At 38.4% G+C, this 13,442-nt stretch overlaps 1 protein-coding gene and 1 pseudogene across 1 annotated transcript in view; one reads left to right on the top strand and one right to left on the bottom strand.

Moving 5' to 3' along the window:
* Positions 1–13,442, top strand: part of LOC126005982 (prefoldin subunit 3-like) — a 1,144,584-nt pseudogene that overhangs the window by 613,689 nt on the left and 517,453 nt on the right.
* The window catches only part of GLRA3 (glycine receptor alpha 3), a 559,340-nt gene that overhangs the window by 320,654 nt on the left and 225,244 nt on the right, over positions 1–13,442 (bottom strand). The window lies entirely within an intron of this gene.

Below are 13,442 nucleotides of genomic sequence, written 5' to 3'. Positions count from 1 at the left end.
TCTGGCTGGATATATTGGGCTGCTCTGAATTACTTTATTTTTTGTCTATTTCCTTTGTTCTCAAGGCATGGGCCTTTTGGTCACGTGGGTGACCAGATTAGGAATTACTGAGGTGTCCTATGTCCCAGGTTTCATCAGCTAGGCTCCCCACAATGGAGAGTAGCATAGACCAACTTGAAGACAAACTACAATCTAGCTAAAACAAAAAAGTCAAAAAAGAAAGGAGAGACAAATCCTGCAAGAAAATGTAAGTTACTTAATGAACAAAGACAAGAGAAATAATCTCCAAATTATAGGAATTTCTGGAAGTGAAGAAAATGGGAAAGGGTAAGAACAAGTAGTGAGGGAGATAATAGCAGAGCACTTCCCCACTTTGGAAAAGAGATTTCTCTACAAATTCAATAGGCTAAAAGAATGTCAAAATAGATCATCACAGAACAATATCAAATTATTTAATGATAAAAATGGCCAAAAATAAGGGAGAGAACATCTATTTAAAGTAGTAAGGGAGATCAAACCTTAAGTATAAAAAAAAATGCAGAATCAAACCAGACCTTCATTTGAAACAATTCAGATAAGGAAAAAGTGGAATGACATATTCAAGCTACTGAATAAAAGAAAATTTCAACCTAGAGTCTACGTAGTGAAATTCTCATTTATATGGGTGGGAGTGTATTAAACATTCTCAGACAAAAACAAACTCACAATATTTGGTTTAACCAAACAGACACTAAATTATATGCTCAAAGAAAAATTACACAAACCAAATCCCCAATGGTAACAGTAATGCTACACAATATAATGGCACAACAGCTCTTTTTTTCAATAGTTTTCTTAAATGTCAATGGATTAATCTCTCATGTAAAGAATGGATACAGCTGTTTAGATTGAGCACATGTCCAATCAACTTCTTGTTATAGATGTGTATTATAATTTTCTAATGCTTTTATCCACAGGAACTGCTGCAGATTGTGTTTGGAAGTCATGGACTGCCACTGTAGTTCTTGCTATATTTATTTAAATGTCTTAGTTTTGCTATGTCTATAATAACTACTTGATCTTTTTGTCCACAATGGTGTTTGGAAATATAGTTGGGTCACCCAGTTCCATATTGCAATGCTATATTATGTTAGACTCAGAAGATAGAGCTCATTATGTTAATGCCACAATAATCATTATAATTCATTTAATTTCTTCTTGATTATTCCTGCTAATCTAGTCTAATGTTTATGTCCACAGATATCAATGGAATATACAACTGCATACATGAAAACTTACAGAGCACTTTCATTGAATATGTTATCCTAATCTGTTTTCAATTCTAGGTAATTTACCATTATGACTCATGATTTTAAATTGCTTTTAGGAAAAGACCCTGAATGCTCAAGACCCACTAGGCAATATTTCATGTTGTAGACTCCTCTTATTTTGCTCATTATCATAATTTAGTTTTTTAAACTTAAGAATTATGATTGCTTTTAAAAATGCTCTATATACATGGATGAGAGCAATAGCACAGTGGTAAGGTGTTTGCCTTGCACGTGACTGATCCAGGACAGACTTTGGTTTGATTCACAGCTTCCCACATGATCCCCCAAGCCAGGAGCTATTTCTGAGAGTGTAGCCAGGAACAACTCCTTAGAGTCACCAGGTGTGGCCTAAAAACAAACAAACAAACCAAAATGCTCTACACACAACATAACCCCAAAAGCCTTCATTCAGTATAGTTTACCCTCATCAATCATGATTGGCCTAGAAAATAGAAAAACTTTCCATCTGACTTGCCGACCTTATAATTTTTAATATATTTTTTTTATTGTGAGCAAAGTGAATTACAAGTTGTTCAAAGTAATATTTAAGGCATATAGTGAAAATAAATGAGGGGCATTCCCACCACCAGTGTTTTCTTCCCTCCACCCCTGTTCCCAGCATGCATCCCACTTCCCGTTCCTCTAATCCCCGTAATGCTAGTTAAACTGTTCCTCCCTTGTACAGCTTGATGTAGATTGGTTATCATTTCTGTTGTCATTGATTTTGGATTTCGTATTCAAGTCTGATCATTTTTCTTTTTTTTAATTTTAATTTTGATCATATTGGCTTACATATCTTTCATAGTAGTATTTTAGGTATATATGAACATTGAATCAGGGGAATACTCATCACCAAATTTGTCCTTCCCCATCCCCATTCCCATCCTGCAACCCATATCCCCCACCATCACCCCCTGGGCTGCTAGAGTAGGTGGTCGTCCCCTCTTTGTCTAGCTTACTATTAGTAATCATATACTTGTTTGGTCCTACTACCCTCCCTTGTTTCCCCCTCTATTTGAGAGCAGAGCTAGATAATTTGAGTTATGTGGTTTTGTTTGAAGGAAAGAAAAGCAATAGAATGAGGTAAAAATTAAGAAAAAATAAAAAAAATAAAATAAATCAAATAAGCTGAAAATGGGTAGAGTCCTTCTAGAGGCTTTCAACCTTAGTTTGAGAGAGGGAATGAAAAAGGTAATTGAAATACCACAACAATACAGAAATAAATATCAAATTAAATATCCAGTGAGCACTACAGCAATAAAGACAAGTGCCACACAATAGTCTCAGTTCTAAAATCAAACCATGCCAAAGTGCAAAAAGAAAGAGAAAGAGAAAATAAAATAAAACAAAATTGGAGACATCAACTTTAATATCTACACTAAAATAAAGATGTCAAAAAATAGATAAATCCATAAATATATATGTGGAAAAATGATAATTTTGTGCTTTTCTTTTACTTCCCCCCCTGCATAGGCACAGTAATTATAGAGGATATTATAGAGGAAATTCCCTTGGCCTAGGAGATACAGGGTTTCTCCACCCTTGAAGTATACTGTCATGGGATTAACTACCGACTCCTTGCATGATCATTTACTCTCCCCTCAATGCTTTTGTGGTGTATAGAAGATTTCTGCTTTGTCACAGATGGTAAAATCAGACCTCTGTGTCTAGAGATCTTGGTGTCTGTACAGCTAAATGAATGGAGCTTATGATGAAGTCTTTCTTTGTGGCTTTAGCAGTTCTGCTTCTTCAGTGTCATTTTAATCCACATTCTGTAGTTGGTGATCTTGATCATTATGTTGCTCCTAGGATGGACCCTGGGATAGAGTTTTTCATTATGTTTCCAGAAGACCTGTTCAGTTGCGATTGTCTCAGTCAGACCTGGAATTAGAGATTTTGTTTGTTGAACAGATTGTCGACCAAAAGCTAGGCTAGAGCTTGTTGTTGTTGGTGGTGGTGGTGGTCCCAGGTTGTATACTGTCTAGTCCCGGTTGTAACAACCAGTCATCTGTATATACCGATCTTGGCTTTTGCACAGATCAAAGGGTGATGTGTCTTCTGATTTTGTCTTATTGTTGGCTAGTGAGGAAGGACAACTTGCTCTTAGATCAAGTTGTTCCCATTTCCTCGTTGTCAGTTTATCAATTTAGAACTGGTGCATGTTGGTGTCAAAGCAGCATCATGGATACCCTGGAGGGGATTTGATTACTGGGGCTGTTGTGGAGGACTCTGTGGTTTCTATGTCTGGGTTCCAGGAGTCAAGGCTGGATGGTCGGTGCCTAATTCTCTGGGGTCTAAGTTGTTTCCACATGACATAATTTTAGGGTGCGAGATACCCCTGTGTTGTAAAAAAGTATGAGTTCTTAACTCTAGTGGATACTAGCTTGTTTTTACACTTAAAATTTCCCCCTTTTTTAATATGCCTTTGAAGAAAAAAGTGGTGCTGGTGGATTTGGGGATGAAAAGAGAAGAAAACAGACACATGACAAAAACTAAAAATATATATGCTCACACATATCTAAAGAAATAAACGTTTCTTTTTAAAAAAAGATGAAATAAAAGACATAATTAAAGGAATAAAGTGGGGCCGGGAGAGACAGCATAGAGGCAAGGTGTCTGTCCTTCCTGCAGAAGGATGGTGGCTCAAATCCCGGCATTTCACATGATCCCCCATGTCCACCAGGAGCGACCTCTGAGCATAGAGCCAGGAGCACCCTCCGAGTGCTGCCAGGTGTGACCCCCCAAAACAGCAAAAACAAATCAAATAAAAAAAACTAAACTAAAACAAATAAAAAAATAAACAAGAAAAAAAAACAAAGAAAAAGGGAGAAAGTGATACAGGAGATTACATTTGGGGAAAAATAGGATAAGAGGTAGTGTTATATAGGTCTATACTTATTATGAAAGTATAGGCTTTCCCATTGTCTTTTGAGATTTCCTTGTGAGGTGTGGGCTCCAGGCAGGGAGGTCTTGGGTAGAGTTCTTGCAGTGGGGGTTATTTTGGAGCTAGTTCTTGTATCAAGCCATAGTCCACATTAGGGAGAGGTGATTAGGAGGGCCACACTGCATGAGTTAGTCAGGGTGTTGGTTGTATTTTCTTGCCAGGAACGAGGTGTGGATTTGAGTGGGTGTCTTTTCACTTGGGTGCTGGGTACTGGTTCATTGGAATAGGAAGTCGGTCTTGATGCCTAATGGATTAAGAAATGAGGGTGAAGAGTTATAATATGGTGGGGATATTGGGAATGGGATTGAGGGGTGAAGGGATAGTCAGATTTCTGAAGGAGGGAGAGGGAATAGTACATGGGAAGGGGTTATATAGGGTATAGGTATGGTTGTTTGTGGTTTTGGTTTGTCTCTTAAGGAGGATTCCCATCTCTGTGTGCTCCTGCCCACATATAAACATATAGAAGTTAGCTTAGGTATATATTAATGTAAAGAGGTGGAAGGGCAAGAGATGCACTGAGTACAGAAAGATAGGTAAGTATAGTACTTGTAAGAAAAAGAAAATAATAGATCAACTTTTGGATATGTATAGGTTTCATGTTTTGAGTACTAACCATTGTGTTAGTGAGATCTATCTATATATAGGTATTTACCCTTTGCAGTATTGTCCGCAGCACCCTGTATGTCAGCTTTCCTTTCCTATAGAGGAGGTAACCGTGTGAATTATATTTGGCATGGATTGAATTGATGATAATGAGGAGGAGAAGGTAGAGGAAGAAGAGGGAGACAAGAAGAAAGAAAAGGAAAAACAAAACAAACCAGCAATCAAACAACAACAACAAAAATACGAAGTAATGAGAAGAGAGGGAAAAAGAGCAAGGGCATGTTAGTTTGCTTGAACATGTTCAATGCTTAGGCCCTATAATATAAAACTGTAGGTCACAGTTGTTGCTTCAGTGGTCTGGCTGGTCATGTTCTTCAGGTCCTAAAAGAAGGCATAATCTAGAGATAAAGGGTATGTTAAAGTGTTTTATCTGGACATTTTCATGATGCAAGCTGGGTATGGTGCCTCATGTGGCTGAGCACCTAGGTACCACCATAGGATGTTCACCCTTTATATCCAGGAAGCCCTATGGATAGAAAAACTGAGAGGTTATTTTAAATGTGGTAAGGTTAAAGCATTCAAACATATTGTTTTAAAATGTTTCCGTTGGAGTCAGTACCTTACCGTCATAATCTTTACCTGTAATCCTGTATAAGATCCCTAGGAAATTATTATGAGCCTTTGTAGTTAAACGATAATTACATACCTGTTACACTGCTGTTTCTGCTGTTGCTGGTTTCTTTATGATATAATATATAATTGGGCTTTGTGTTGTTTCTCTTTCCTTTCTTTTGAGCTCTACTCCTCAGTATATGGTGATTATTACAGAGTTTGAGGTTTCTATCCTGTTACACTCTGTTATTTGATCATGGGGTATTGATTGTATATCTGGTGTATATTCTAGGTACTTCAGAATAGTGCTATCATTCTGTGTTTATCTTTCATCTTCTGGCTTACTTCCTTTAACATAATGTGTTCTAGGTCATCCATGTTGCTGCAAAGTTTATGATTGTATCATTTCTAAGCACCATGTAGTATTCTATTGTTTATAGATACCACATCTTGATGACCCACTCATCTGTTGTTGGACATCAAGGTTGGTTTTAAGACTTGGCTATTATACTGAGTGCTGCAATAAATAGTGGGGTGCACACATACTTTGGGATGAATGTCTTTCCAATTTGGGGTTAGATACGTAAGAGAGCAATTGCTGGATCAAATGGTAGCTAAATTCTGAGTTCCTTGAGCACTCTCCAGACTGTTTTTCATAGGTGTTGGACTAGGGGGCATTCCCACTAGCAGTGGATGAGAGTTCCTTTCATTCTGCATCCTCGCCAACAGAGATTGTTCCTGTTATTTTTTATGTGAGCTATCCTCTTTGGTGTAAGGTGGTATCTCATTGTTGTCTTGAAATGAATTTCCCTACTGATGAGTGAAGGTGAGCATGATTTCATATGTTTGTTGGCCATCGTTCAGTCTTCCTTGGAGAGGTGTCTATTTATTTCATCTCCACATTTTTCTATGCCTTTATTTGGTTTGGGGGAATTTTGCTTTCTGAGTGCTTTGCATATTCTGGTTATCAGCCCTTTATCTGATGTGTTGAGTGTGAAAAAATTTTCCCATTCAGTTACCTGCCTTCTTGTTTTAATTTGGGTTTCCTTTGCCTTGCAGAAGGTTTTTAGTTTGATGTAGTTCCATTTGTTTATGTTTGATGCTAAAGTCTTTGCCATTGGTGTTTCATCCTCAAAGACTTTTTAATATATAGGTCTTTGAGTGGTTTGCCTATTTTTCCTCAATAAACTTTATAGTTTCTAATATAATTTCAAGGTCTTAAATCCATTTTGAGTTGACTTTAGTATAAGGAGTGCGGTATGGGTCAATTTTCAGTTTCTTATTGGTGATTTTCTAGTTGTAGCAACACCATTTGTTGAAGAGACTTTCTTTGTTCCATTTTAAGTTCTTGGCTCTATTGTAAAATATTAGTTGACTGTATATTATTTGGGAATTTATAACTGGAAATTCTGTTCTAACTGACGGGTCTGAGGCTCTGTTTCTTTTCAGTACCATGTTGTTTTTATCACTATGGCTTTATAGTATAGCTTCAGTTTAGGTAAAGAGATGCCACCCAGCTTCTTGTCTCAAATGCCTTCTTTGCATCGATTGATATGATCATGTGGTTTTGTCTTTCTTGTTGTTGATGTGGTGTATGATGTTGATTGATTTGCATATGTTGAACCAACCTTGCATCCCTCGGATGAAACCCACTTTGTTATGGTGTATAATCTTTTTGATATAGTGCTGAATTTGGTTAATTAAAATTTTGTTAAGTATTTTTGCATCTATTTTTATTAGTGAGATTGGTCTATAGCTTTCTTTCTTGGTGGTGTCCTGGCCATCTTTGGGAATGAGTGTGATATTAGCCTCATCGAAGGACTTGGGGAGAATTCCTGTCATTTCAATGGTTTGAAAGAGCCTGTGGATCAACGGTAGTAATTCAACTCAGAATCTTTGATAGAATTCACCTGTAAAGCCATCTGGACCTGGGCTTTTGTTCTTAGGGAGTTTCTTAATTACAGCTTGAATTTCCTCTGAAGTGATTGACCTGTTTAGGCTTTCTAAATCTTCCTTTTCCAGTCTCAGAAGATGGTATTTTTTGAGGAATCTGTTCATTTCTACTGGGTTTTCTGGCCTAACTGAGTATAGTTGTTTATAATATGACCTTATTGTATTGTGTATGTCTTGGGGTTCTGTTATAATCTCCCCCCTTTCATTTGTTATCCTATGAATTTGGATGTTTTCCGTCTATTTTTTGTTGAGTTTTGCCAGTGGTTTGTCTATCTTATTAAGTTTTTGAAAAAGCAACTCCTGGTCTCATTGACTTTTTGTATTGTTTTTTTTTAGTTTTTATGTTGTTTATTTCTGGTCTTTTTTTATTATTATTTCTTTCCTTCTGGTTGTGGTTGAATTTCTTTGCTGCATTTGTTCCAGTTACTTAAGGTGATCCTTTAAACTGTTGATTTAGTCTTTTTTCCTCTTTCCTGATGTAGGCCTGTATTGCTATGAGTTTGCCCCAATTACTGCTTTTTCTTTGTCCCACAAATTTTGACAAGTTGTCTCTTCATTATCCTTTGTCTCAAGGAATCTTTTTATTTCTTCCTTGAGTTCCTCCTTGATCCAGCTATTGTTGAGCAGCATGTTGTTTAATCTCCAGATGTTGGGTTTACTCCATTGCTTCTTCTTACAGTCAATTTTGACCTCTGTTGCATTGATAGCATGCTACTAATGATCCTTAACATTTGTGTTTTTGTCCAAGTTGGAAATATATCCCAGGACATGGTCTATTCTGGAGAAGGTTCCATGAGTGCTTGAGAAGAATGTGTATTCTGTTTTTGGGGGGTGGAGGGCCCTATATAAGTCTATTAGCCCTAGATCTTCTAATCTTTCATTTAGGGCTCTTATTTATTTGCTATTTTTCTGTGTGCTGGATCTGTCCAGTGGTGATAGTGGAGTATTGAGATCTCCTATTATTATCACATTTCCCTTCATGTATTTCTCCAGGTTAGCGAGCAATTGCTTACCATATTTTGCTGACTCTACATTAAGTGCATAAATATTGATCAGGGTTAGTACCTCTTGATCTAGTGTTCCCCTGATTAGTATGCCGTGACCCTCTTTGTCTCAGATCACTTTCTTGAGGTTGAATGGAATTTGTTCTGTTATAAGAATGGCTATCTCTGCTCTTTTTTGTTTTCCATTCGCCTGAAAAATTAATTCTATCTTTTTTTTCTAAGCCTATGCCTCTCCTGTAATTGTAGGTGTGTTTCTTACAGGCAGCAGAAGTCTGGTTTATGTTTTCTAATCCAGTTCTCTACTATGTGTCTTTTAATGGGGGAGGTTAGTTCATTAACATTTAGGGAGATTATTGATAGAGAGCGCTGTTTTGCAGTTGTGTTGTGTAGGGTGGTTGTTGTTACAATCGGGGGTTTGGATTGTGTAGTTTGTCTCTGAGTAGGTCATTTAGAATAGGTTTTGTTTGCACAAATAATGCAAGTTCGTTTTTGTTTGAAAATGTTTTTAGGCTATCATCCCATGTGAATGACAGTTTTGCTGGGTATTTTACCCTAGGTTGGAAATTTCATTCAGTCATTTAAATATTTTATTCCACTGTCTTCTTGCTTGAATTGTTTCAAATAGATCTGGTTTGATTCTTTTGTCCTTTCTTTTGTACCTGAGTTCATCTCTCTCTCTCTCTCTCTCTCTCTCTCTCTCTCTCTCTCTCTCTCTCTCTCTCTCTCTCCCATTTCAATGAGTATATGTCTTGGTGTTGGTTTATTAGGGTCTATTTTATTAGGGACTCTTTTCACTTCCTGGATTTGCAGAGTCCTCTTTCCAAAGGGTGGGGAAGTTTTCTGCTATTATTTCCTTAACTACTTGTTCTTCCCCTTGCCCTTTTTCCTCCCCTTCTGGTATACCTACAATTCTTAGATTATATCTTTTGTCTTTGTTCATTAAGTACTGGACTTTTCCTTCCAGTGTCTTGCCTCTTATTTCCTTGTTGGTTTCTTGGTTGCTTATTGTTTGCAGTTTTTCAAGTACTTCTATGTGCTTCTTCAACTCTGATTTTTCTTGTATGGCTTTTTATGGTGTCTGTTAATTTCTTTAATTTCTTTTGTATGGAGCCTCTCATGTTCTGTATCAAGTCTTATTTAGTTTGGCTAATTTGTTCATCCATGGATTTCTTTTACTCGGTGGCTAGCGATTCTTTCATTGCTTTTACCATGCTTGCATTTCCTTTCTCATGGCTGCTATTAAATCTTCATCTGCTGAACCTGTGAGTTTTGGTGGACTTGGGAACTCACTAGGGTTTCTCTCTTTATCTTCAGCTGTTAGGGTCTTCCTCAGTTTACCCATGTTTCTTTGCATTTATTGTTGTGGCTTGGAGAGCTGTGCTTTCCGATTTCAGCCTGCATTTTATCCCTGTGCTGTGGGGCTGGGTCCCTTCTCTGGATTGCAGCTCCAGGTGGGACTGTTGGATAGGCTGGCTGAGGTTTGGCCTCTAGCGTGCCCTCTATGGAGCCTGGTTAGTTGCTCTCCTCTCTTGATGCCAGCCAGTGCATAACCGCTCCTGGCCACAATGGTGGAGGGCGCTGTTGAGCCTGGCTCCCTTGTCCTCCTTCCCTACCTGGAAATCAGCAGAGCCTCTGCTGGAAACCCCTCCTGTCTGTTTCTAGCCCATCCCAGTGGTGCTGGAGACCTGGGAGAAGTGCATGAGGGAGGGGAGGGGACTGCGGGTTGTTCCCCTACCGTCTGCTGGCCCCAGAAACCTCGGAGATTTGATCAGGGGAGGGGCAGAGACAGGGGAATTTCCCCTATCGTCTGCTGGACCCAGAAACCTCTGGGACGCAATCAGGGTAGGGGCTGAGACAGAGGAAGGTCCTCTATAGTCTGTTGGCCGGGAAACCTCAGGGAAGCGGTTGGGGAGACAGTGGATGTTCCCTACCATCTGCCGGACCTAGAAACTTCAGAGATGTGATCGGGGGAGGAGTAGAGAGAGAGATCAAGTCTGATCATTTTTCATTTCCACCAAATGAACGTATGTCTGGTCTTGGTACCATCCATTTTTCTCTGTCCAATTATGATGTTGATCAAGGTGATTGCAATAATGTGGCTCTATTGGAGATATAAGAAAGGATATGGGAGGAGTCCGTCTAGGTGCTGTAAGTATCCATTTAGAAGAAGAAAGGGGAAAGAAGAAAAAAGAAGAAAAGAGTAACGAAACAAAACAAAATGAGACAAGACAAAAACAAAACAAAGCAAAAAACCAATAAGGAAGTGACAACAAAAGTAATAAAATTTAAAAAGTAAAAAAGAATTAAACAAAAACCAAAACCATCAGGTACAAAAAAACAATCCTAAAAATCTCCATAATATCAAAAACAAAAATAAAAGCAAATCAAAAAATTATATCGAAACCAGCAACTTCTTAAATAGGGCTGTTTCTTTTTTCTTCTTCTTTTGCATAGGTACAGTAAATATTGGGGGAAATTAGAATGGGAATTTTCTTGGCATAAGAAATACATGGTTTCTCTGCCTCTGAAGCATACTGCTATGGCAACAACTAAAGACTCTGCACTCACTCTTTTACACCCCCCAAGGTCATTTATGGTGCCAGAAGACTTTCCAGTCAGAAGTGGGCAATTGTATCCAGCCTCGGTAGTTGAAGATCTTGCTATTTGTGTAGGTCATAGGGTGAAGGCTAGGCAAGAGGCTTTTTTATTACAGTTCTAGGATTTCTGTTCTATCACTGTTGTTGTAATTTGTCTTCTGTAATTAATGGACTTGTTTTTCCTTAGATCCTAGGTCAGGGCCTAGGCTATAGTCTTTCAGCATGGTTCCAGGTGTTCTGCTCAGTTGCGCTTGTCAAAGTCAGACCTCTGGGATTAGAGCTCTTGGTTTTTGTACGAATTCAAAGATGAGGCCTAGTCTAGAAAATTCCTCATTGGTACCTTGCTAGGTTCTGTCCAGTCCATGTTTGTCAACGTCATCTTCTGTAAATAACAATTTTTCTTTTTGCTTAGGGCAAAGGATGACATGTCTCCCAATTGTAGCATATCTGTAGATGGTGAGATAGGGTAGCTCTATCCTAGCTTATGTTGTTGCCTTTTCCTTATGTCAAGATGTCATGGTAAAACTGGTGCAAGTTGGTGCCAGAGTGATGTTCAAAATTTCCCCAGGTAGAGTCTTGTTCCTGGTGCTGTTGCTGGGACCTGTGTCAGTTTCATGTCTGGGATCTGGGGTTCTGGGTTGGACGGTCACTGTCTAATCACATAAAGTCTAAGTTGGGTCCACATGACATATGTTAAAGATTGAAGGCTAGCCTGTATTGTAAAAAATATGGGTTATTATCCCTTGTAGATATGAGCTTGTTTTTGAGTATAACATTTGTCTTTATTTATAATGCCTATGCAGAAGGGTATGGTGACAAATTATATTGCTGGTGGTTTTGGAGATGAGAGTGATAGCCTGCACAGAACCTGTGCCCTGGTTTTGACCTAGGCTTTTATCCCAGGCAAGTTTTTTCTTGTAGGTATTTCATAACACTGAAAACCAAAACAGGTGATGTTGGAGAAACAAAAGAGTAAAAGAAAAAATATATATAATAGAAAAAATAAATAAAATTGCATTTTAAAAAGGTGTTCAAAAACAATGCTGTTTATGAGGCTAATTAACTTTTGGGAATAAACAGACTAGGAGGTATTATTATAAAGTGTCTTGGGCTGGGGTTCTTCTGGGGGTGAGTCAGCAGCATACGACAGTCCACAATTAGAAGGGTAAGAAGAGGGGCCATAAAGCATGAGTCAGCAGGTCTGTTGGTTGTAATTTCTTGCCGAGGCATGTGATGTGGGTGCGGCTGGGAGGGTGTTCCTTCAGTTTGGGAGGTTAGTCGTGGTTTATTGAAGCAGGAAGTTTGTCTTAGTATCTAATGGGTAAATAACTGAGGGTAAATAAGGAAGGGTGATGAATCAGGATTGGGGGATGAGAGAATAGAGGGGTTTCAGAAGGGGGAGGGGTAATATATAATAGGGGCTATATACAGTTTAGGCATGGTTTGTTTACATTTTAGATTTGGCAATCAGAGAGGAGTCCACTGTCTACAAACTTATGCCCACATAAAGACAGATATTAGTATTCTTTTCCTAGTTCGTAGTTGGAGACCTGACCCTCATAGGCTGCGTCTGAGTTTTTGAGATATGATTGAGATAAGAAAAGATAAAAAATTTGTTAAGGTATGGCTTAGGATGGAAAGGGGGGAACAAAAGATAAAAGATAAGAGAAAGGAAGAATAATTAAATATGGTTAAAATATATTAAAGAGGATTGGGCTAGTGTGTCAGTATTGGCACGTTTTCCTCTTCCGAGGCTCTTCATAACTAATGGGGGTGGTCTTTGCTATGTAAAGGTTTTAGGGTTATATAGTGGCTGGAACTTTTTAGTATAAGCACAGTTTTCATGTCTACTGTTTTTTTTTTTTATTTGGTTTTTGGGTCACACCCGTTTGACGCTCAGGGGTTACTTCTGGCTATGCGCTCAGAATTTGCTCCTGGCTTGGGGGACCATATGGGACGCTGGAGGATCGAACCATGGTCCGTCCTATGCTAGTGCTTGCAAGGCTGACACTTTACCTCTAGTGCCACCTTCCCGGCCCCCAGTTTTCATATCTAGAATACTAAGCAATGTGTTGGTGAGGACTATAGATTGTGGTTATCCTATGTAGTATTTTCTGCTGCATCTCAAGTATAGAGGTACCTTTCCTACAGAGCAAGTGACAGGTAGAGCTTTATTTTAATAGATTGAATTTATGGGGAAAGATAAAGAAGAGAGGGAAAAAGGAGCAGAGGGAAGAAGAAATAAAAAATAAAAATTTACAAAAAGGGAAGTAGTGATTTGCTAAAAAATGTTCAGTGAATGGGAGCTGTAACATAGGTCTTTGGTGCATCATTGACTATTCCAGTGGTCTGAATGATCATATGCTTTGGGTCCTAATAGAATACATAAACAAAAGGAACTGGGTAAATTAGAGTATTT

This window comes from Suncus etruscus, chromosome 4, assembly GCF_024139225.1.
Source record: "Suncus etruscus isolate mSunEtr1 chromosome 4, mSunEtr1.pri.cur, whole genome shotgun sequence".
Classification (NCBI taxonomy): domain Eukaryota; kingdom Metazoa; phylum Chordata; class Mammalia; order Eulipotyphla; family Soricidae; genus Suncus; species Suncus etruscus.
The sequence above is the reverse complement of the archived record's forward strand: the minus strand, read 5'-3'. Positions and strand labels throughout refer to the sequence as shown.